The sequence below is a fragment of the Muntiacus reevesi genome, chromosome 3 (assembly GCF_963930625.1).
Source record: "Muntiacus reevesi chromosome 3, mMunRee1.1, whole genome shotgun sequence".
Classification (NCBI taxonomy): Eukaryota; Metazoa; Chordata; class Mammalia; order Artiodactyla; family Cervidae; genus Muntiacus; species Muntiacus reevesi.
In genome coordinates this window covers 180,756,961-180,765,498 of record NC_089251.1, presented here as the reverse complement: position 1 = coordinate 180,765,498, position 8,538 = coordinate 180,756,961, and the positions used below count along the sequence as shown (strand labels likewise).

General features: G+C 36.8%; 1 pseudogene; it reads right to left on the bottom strand.

Moving 5' to 3' along the window:
• Window positions 1–2,057: 2,057 nt before the first annotated feature.
• Window positions 2,058–3,850, bottom strand: LOC136164169 (tigger transposable element-derived protein 1-like; annotated as a pseudogene).
• Between the last annotated feature and the right edge of the window lie 4,688 nt (window positions 3,851–8,538).

Genomic DNA, 8,538 nt, shown 5'->3' with positions numbered 1-8,538 from the left:
CACATTAATATTTATCAGCTCTCTACATTGTGTTCCCTTTTGCTACTATTTAAAATAAAATAATATATTAAAGTAAATGGGTATAAGATCATTTCACAAAAATCTACTGCATTTTTATATACCAAGACCAGTCAATTAGAAAATATCAATTTTTAAAAGTATTATGCATTGATAAAAGGGTCAGCAATAAAAAATAAAGTAACTAGGAATAAATCTAACCAAAAATGTACAAGTCCTATATGCAGAAAAACATAAACTCTTATTGGAAGTTTTTAAAGGGGGCCTAATTAGCTGGAGTGAATACTGTTTATGGATGGGAAGATTCAAATCACAAAGATGTTTCTTCTCCCCACCCTGAATTGTAGATTCCATATGGTTCTGACCGAAACTCTAACAGGTATAAACAATAAACTTGACACATTAATTCAAAAATTTATGAAACAATGGCTAAGAATAACCTCAAAACTTCAAAAGAAATTTCTAAATAAGTAAACTACTCAGGGCAATTGCCCTCACAAATACTATGCCTTATTATAAAGCTATAGCAATGAAGACAAGGCAAGAACAACCCAAAATAGAAAGCCCAAAATAAGTCCATGTATTTATAGAGACTTACTGAATGTCAGAGATGGCATTGCGGCTCAGGGGGTACAATATAAGGATTTCAGCATGTAGAGCTAAGACAACTGGCTACCCATGTGGGAAATAAGTCAGATCCCTGCCTTATACTATGTATAAAACACCTGTTTCTTATTAAAGAATGAGCTGTGGAAGCCAAAGTTTTACAAAATTAAGGGGCAAAAAAGAAGCTGTTTTTATACTCTCAGGGAATACATTCTTAAAATTAAGGAATTCTGTTCTCAAAAGATCATGAAAAATAGAATCAAAAATTGGTGGATGATAGGGGTAACATATAAACAAAAGAAGATCTGATTCAGGAACCACAAGGAACTACCACTGCTCAACAAAAAAGACAACCATCCCAACAGGAGAGTGAGCAACAAACTTGAATAGACATTTTGCAGAAAACACAAAAGGTACATTAAAAAAAAAAAAAAAAAGGAAAAGATACTAAGCCGCAATGTCTAGTAGAAGAACGCAAATTAAAACCACAACTTGATTTTAACAGATCTTCATTTAGATTGCAAAGATTAAGAAGTATGATAATTCCAAGTTGTTGAGGATGTGGTGAGAATATAAACTGAGACAACCATTTTGACATTATCTCATAAATCTGAACATTTGCATATCCTGATTCAGCAATTCCACATTTATGTATATATCCTCAGATTTCAACTCATTACACCAAGAAATATGCAGAAATATATTCATTGTAGCAATTTCCATAATACCAAAAAGGGAAAACAATCTGAATGTCCTTCTATAAAATAATGGATAAATAAATCCTATCATATTCACCAAATGAGCTATTACAGAGAAGTCACAATAAACTATACCTGTATAAAATAATACAAATGAAATTTGGATACATAGTGATGAATGAAAAAGGCATTCACAAATTAAAAACATATGATGCATTTTTATAAACATCCAAAACAAGCGTGACTAAATAACATATTTGTGCATATATATATGTACATGCAGGAGAACATCATATAACAGGAAAAAGACAAATGTGAAGTTGAGGATGGCAGATCCCTTTGGTGGGTAATCAAGGGGCTGAGGTGGTATGGTACGGAGCACATAGGTGGCTATAACAATATAGGTCATGTTCAGCATTTTTGGTCTGTGAATAGGTTCATTTTAGGACTGCATCATCTTTGGTGTGCACATAACTTGCATAGTTTTTAAATGAGGGAAGAGAAGAACAAAAGGGGAGAGAAATCTGACTAAAGACCATGACAGGTCTACCTCTGAAATATTAAGCGTTTGGTTCCAGACCATTGCAATAAAAGTGAATATTGCCAAGTGTCACAATCTTGGGCTTCCCGATGCATATAAACATTATTTTTACATTATACTGCAGCCCATTAAGTATGCAATAGCATTGTGTCTAAAAAAAGGTATGTTAAGGTATGTTAAGTACATGCCTTAACTTAAAAATGTTTTATTGTTAAAAAATATCTACCATCATCTGAGCCTTCGGTGAGTTGTAATCTTTTTGCTGGAGGAGGGTCTTGCCTAGATATTGATGACTGCTGCTGATGAGGTCGGTGGTTGCTGAAGGCTGAGGTTGGTGTGGCAATTTCTTAAAATAAGACAGGAATGGAGTTTGCCACATCAATTGACTCTTCCTTTCATGAACAATTTCTCTGTAGAATGCAAAGTTGTTTGACACCATTTTACCCACAATAGAACTTCTTTCAAAATTGGAATCAATCCTCTCAAATTCTGCTGCTGCTTTATGAATTAAGTTTATGTAATATTCTAAGTCCTTTGTGGTCATTTCTACAAACTTCACAGCACATTCACCAGGAGATTCTGTCTTAAGAAACCATGTTCTTTGCTCATCTGTAAGAAGCAACTACTCATCTGCTTAATATTTATCATGTGATTGTAGCAATTCAGTCACATCTTCAGGCCCCACTTCTAATTCTACTTCTCTTACTATTTCCACCACATCTGCAGTTACTTCTTCCAAGGAGGTCTTGAACCCCTCATAGTCATCTACGAGGGTTGGAATCAACTTTTTCCAAACTCCTGTTCATGTTGATATTTGGACCTCTTTCCATGATTCATGGTTATTTTTAATGGCATCTAGAATGGTGAATCCTTTCCAGAGGTTTTTAGTAAATTTTACCCAGATATGTCTGAAGAATCACTATTTATGGCAGTCATAGCCTTTTGAAATGCATTTCTCAAATAATATGCTTGAAAGTTGAAACTTCTCCATGATCCGTGGGCTACAGAATGAACACTATGTTAGAAGGCATGAAAACAACATAATCTCATTGTACATCTCCATTAGAGCTCTTGGCTGACCAGGTGAATTGTCAATAAGCAGTAAATGTTTTGAAAAAAATCTTTCTTCTGAGCAGTAGGTCTCACCAGTGGGCCTAAAATTTTCAGTAAACCATGTTGTAAACAGATATGCTGTCATCCAGGTTTCGTGGTTCCATTTATAGAGCACAGGCAGAGTAGATTTTGCTTAGTTTAAGAGCTCCAGTATTTTCAAAATGATAAATGAGCATTGGCTTCAACTCAAGTCACCAGCTGTATTCGTCGCTAACGATAGATGAGCCTGTCATTTGAGCTTTGAAGCCAAGCCTTAACTTCTCCTCTCTAGCTATGAAAGTCCTAGATGGCATCTTCTTCCAATATAAGGCTGTTTCATCAACACTGAAAATCCGTTGTGTTGTGTAGCCACTTACCTTAATCATCCTAACTAGATCTGGGTAACTTGCTGTAGCTTCTGTTTTAGCACTTGCTGCTTCACCTTCCACTTTTACATTATGGAGATGGCTTCTTTCCTTAAACTTCATAAACCAATCTCTGTTAGCATCAGACTTTTCTTCTGCAGCTTCTGCACCTCTCTCAGCCTTCACAGAGAGTTAAAGAGAGTCAGAGCCTTGCTCTGGATTAGGTTTTGGCTTAAGGGAATGTTGTGGCTGGTTTGATCTTCTACCCAGAACACCAAAACTTTCTCCATATCAGCAGTAAGGATATTTTGCTTCCTTATCACCGTGTTCACTGGAGTAGCACTTTTAATTTCCTGCAAGAACTTCTCCTTTGCATTCACAACTTGGCTAACTGTTTGGCACAAGAGGTCTAGCTTTGGGCCTATCTCAGCTTTTGACATGCCTTCCTCACTAAGCTTGATCATTTCTAGCTTTTGGTTTAAAGTGAGAGATGTGTGACTCTTTCTTTCACTTGAACACTTAAAGGTCATTTTAAAGCTATTAATTGGCCTAATATTTGTGCCTTAGGGGATAGGGAGGCCAGAGGAGAGGTGCAAAGACAAGAAACACACTTTGGTGGAGCAGTCAGAATACACACAACATTTACCAGTCAAGTTCCCTGTCTTACCTGGGAGCGTCTGTTGACACCCAAACAATTACAACTGCAACATCAAAGACCATAAATCACAGGTTTTCATAAAAAATGATAACAAAAAAGTTTGGAACACTGTGAGAATTACCAAAATGTGACACTCAGACATGAAGTGAGCTGATGCTGTTGCCAAAATGGTGCTGATAGACTTGCTCCATGCAGGCTTCCCACAAGCCTCCAATTTGGTAAAAACAAACAAACAAAAACAGTATCTGCAAAGCATAATAAAGTGCAGCAGAAGTATGCCATCCTATTACTGAGTTGTCTGCCTTCCTTGTATTATCTCAGTTTTTGCTTCCTGCACCTGGGGGCTCTGCTGTTGGGACAGGGGCTTCTGTCCAAGTCTCCCCAGAGTAAGGGTAGCTCTTCAGAAATCATAACAAGAAAGACCCTGAAGGCCACCTCAAGTGACAGCTCCCACGCCTCCGGGGTGGGTCGGCTCATATCCACGGAGGCTCCAGGTCTCTGCATGCAGTGCACCAGGTCTCCCCAGGCAGCTGCCAAGGCGAGGCAGTGCACACAGCGGTGAAGGTCCAGCTGGATAAGACCCCAAAACACGCATGCCAGGGTGAGGAGGGGCCCCTGCGACCACCAGTCTCCAACCCTGGGCTGCACAGGGCCTGCTGGGACCTACATCATGTTTTCTATTTAAGGGCTCCTGTGATGTTCCTCCTTGAAAAGTAGAATTTGAAATCACTTTGATTCTTATGAATGCACATTCTTTTTTAATTTCAAACTTTTAAAAACTTTTTGTTTTTCTTATCTTTTTGAACCATTTTTTTTGTTTGTTTGTTTTGAATCATCTTTTTGAGCAAACTATATTTTGTAACATACATGGTCCAATAAATATATTATAGTATTTATTATGATGCTGAGACATTTTTACATACCTTTACAAGCCAAATCCTTTGTACTTGCTGGAGTTTTGTTTCTACTTATTTTTTAATCATCTAAAACTACTCCCTATGTTGTTATTTTCAATTTATATCCAATTTTTTATTGTCCTGCTGTTGAGGCAAAATTCTTGTTCTATCCATTTTAAATGATAAGGAATAGATTAACAGCACTACTCACATTTTATACTTTCTTGAGTTGTGGAAATATTTTATGATTCTCTTTATCCAATAAATCCTTATTCCAGACTTCATACACAAGTTCTACATCTTACAGTTTAGTCAAGAAAATTAATGGCTCAAAACTTCCGGTTCCTCATCTAGTAAATGACATTAACTATCTGTAGAGTTTCTGTAAGTCTTAAATGAGATAATGTATTCTCAGTACTTAAGAAATGTCACAGTGAGCCTTCAAAAAGAGCACTTACTCCTTTTATTCCAGACTCTGAGGATGCTTTACAGACAGCAAGAATGCCTTCTCTCAGTTTACTTTAGAAAGTTTGGAAATAATTTTGGTGCATCCTGCATAGATTTGGTAGTACTAAGAAAGATCAGGCATTGTCTGCTCTCAGGGAAATCTCAAACTACAAAAAAGAGAGAATACACATTCTAACAAATAATGATTCCATATGATGTGTACTTGATTAAAATACGTAGCACAAAGAGGAGTAGAGGAGAATAAGTGGTTCATCACTCTTGGGGGAGAGGAGAGTTGGGAATAATATAAGCCACTTACCATGAGCAAATTGAGAAGAATGAACATAGGTTTCCCAGCTCTCAAGAGGCAGAGAGGGACAGAAAATTCCAGGTAAAGAAGAATCATGTGGAAAGTGTATATATAAAACCATATAGCATAAAGATTTTCATACAATATACAGTATTATGGTATTACAATAAAACTTTAGGACTAGAAAGTAACTCCGCTGGTAAAGAATCCATCTGTAATGCAGGAGACCCCAGTTCAATTCCTGGATTGGGAAGATGCCCTGGAGAAGGGATAGGCTACCCACTCCAGTATTGTTGGGCTTCCCTGGTGTCTCAACTGGTAAAGAATACGCCTGCAATGCGGGAGACCCAGGTTCAATCCCTGGGTTGGGAAGATCCCCTGGAGGAGGACATGGCAACCCTCTCCAGTATTCTTGCCTGGAGAATCCCATGGACAGAGGAGCCTGGTGGGCTACATTTCCTGTGGTCATAAAGAGTCAGACACAACTGAGAGTCTAAGCATAGCACAGCATAGATAAATATATGTGATCAAATACTTTTAGGGTAGGAGTGTCCAGCTGTGTGTATTTTTCATTTTATCAAAAAGTTAGGTTGTATAGATTTCAAATATTAATAAAGCCGTTTCATTTGTTTGCCATGCATTTTTATTTATGTAAGCCTTTTTATGAAAGTGAAAGTGGCATAAAGATATATGCGCTGACAGTAAAAAATATAAAACTGTACAGAAGAGTATAAAGTATAAAATTAAGGTCACCTTTCACCATCATAGCTTCACTTCGAAATATTAATCTCTGTTAGGAATTTTTCATGCAGGCTCCTAGAGCTATTCAATGAATATGAATGCTTGTATTAGAATTCACCCACTAGCAGTTTGAAGCAAATCATTTTTGGTTTTGTTTGGGCAATATGGTACTTTAAAATTTTAAAAACTAAATTTGAATTCATTTAAGTGTGAAATTCACCCTCCCTCTTACCACTGCTTCCGAATTTTTTTACTTAGCTACAACAGATATTGATAACACTACCTGATCTTTGAGGGACAGCAGTTGAATTGTGACCCTTGAGGCAAACATGTAAGATTAGAGTTTGAATGTGTATGTGTGTGTTTTATGTATAAACCACATTACACTTGCTATATTCCACCTTGCTGTTTTTCTTAATAAATGTGTAAAGAACAATTTTCATACCAGTACTTAAGAATTTGAGCATAATCATTTACCTTATGCTTTTAAAATAATTGCATGGTATCCTATTTTAAGAATATATCATCATCTATTATTTATCATTATCCCTGAATAATAAACATTATTTTCTTTTTCCTTATTATTAAAACAATGTTGGAAGCAAGATTCTATACAAATACATTCAGGCATTCGTGTGAAAGCATTTGTAGATAAGTGCATAGAGATAGATTTAATTGGAGCTTTGTGATGTTAACAATTTATCTCTTTGATGTATTTTAACTTATGGTAAAGAGAAGCGTGAAGGCAAATGGAAGTCAAGAGAAAGGATTATTAATGAAAGGGAAATGTCTCGACCTCACAAGGCCAGGGTTCTTGGACAAATATAGATCGAAATACAAGCTGAGATTTGAAGTCAAATAAGCGTCTTCTAGTTCATTAGTGTCCAGATCCCAGTACCACCTGATGACAGATTGTGGTCTTGCCAACTTGGATATGCATCCAGCAAGATGCATGTTGGATGGCAAGTCCATTGCACATGACCCACCTGCCTTTTGTCTCTGAGCCTAGGGGATGACCACAACTCAGAGAAGATGGGGCAAACAAACAGATCAAAGAGTGTCAGGCCACTTGGGCCCAGTGGTCCCTACTAATAAAGAGGTGATGTGCCTCTTTTTACTTTGGGAGTTGACAATAAGTTGTTTTCAAAAAGTTTGTAGCAATTTAGGGTTAACCAAAAGCTCTCAGCAATATTTGGTATTAATAGACATTTACCCATCTGACAAGAGTGAGATTTCCCTAATTGTTCAAAAATGTTTAAATGTTAAATATGAATAAAGTCAGAGCGAGCTCCAGGAGCTGCTGATGGACAGGGAAGCCTGGCGTGCTGCAGTCCATGGGATCTCAAAGAGTCGGACACAACTGAGCAACTGAACTGAGCTGATGAATAAAGTTGAGATTCCTTTTCTGTATTCCTCTTCTGACCATTATTTTTACCTCTACCTTTTATATACATAAATTACACACTTCAAGGAAGTTAATAATAGCATTTATCAAAGCAAATATAGCTATTATTTATTGAGCACTTACTCCATGCTGGGTGCTGCAGTAAATCTTTTGCTTGGATTATTTCATCTAATCTACAAAGCAGCATGAATTGTGTACCAATTTTATCCCTATTGTTGAAAAAGGAGATGCTTTAGAGGGAAATAAGTTTGCATGAGTAACCGACTCAATGTCTCTGCCCTTTTTAATCTTGATATTCTTCCCCTCATAGCTTGTCTTTTTGAAAAAAAAATTATTCATATTCTCTCTTAAATGTGGAAAGGTAGTCACTATTATATTTGTTGTGCAATGCTCTCCTTATTTGACACTTTTTTGGTTGTTTTTAGTTTTTCATTGTGTTTATTTATTCTGCAGATGATTTAAACCTGTAGCTATATTAGAACCCCATGGTGAATCCTGGCTCACAAAGGTAGGCATGCAAGACATTTTCACTAGAAATGGGCATCATTATCTGTAGCCATTGGGCCCCACTGGCCCTATGACAGCTGATTGTATGTATGGACAAGGACTGAGACTGGGACATTCGGATTTTCTCTCCTGAAATTATAAATTTCAAATGAAAAAACTAGAAATTGTTGCAACTGAGTCCTGTGAATGACAATCTCTAAAAATTTTCAAATCCTTTAGTCCTTCAACCCAGCTACTAAGCTTTTACATCAGTT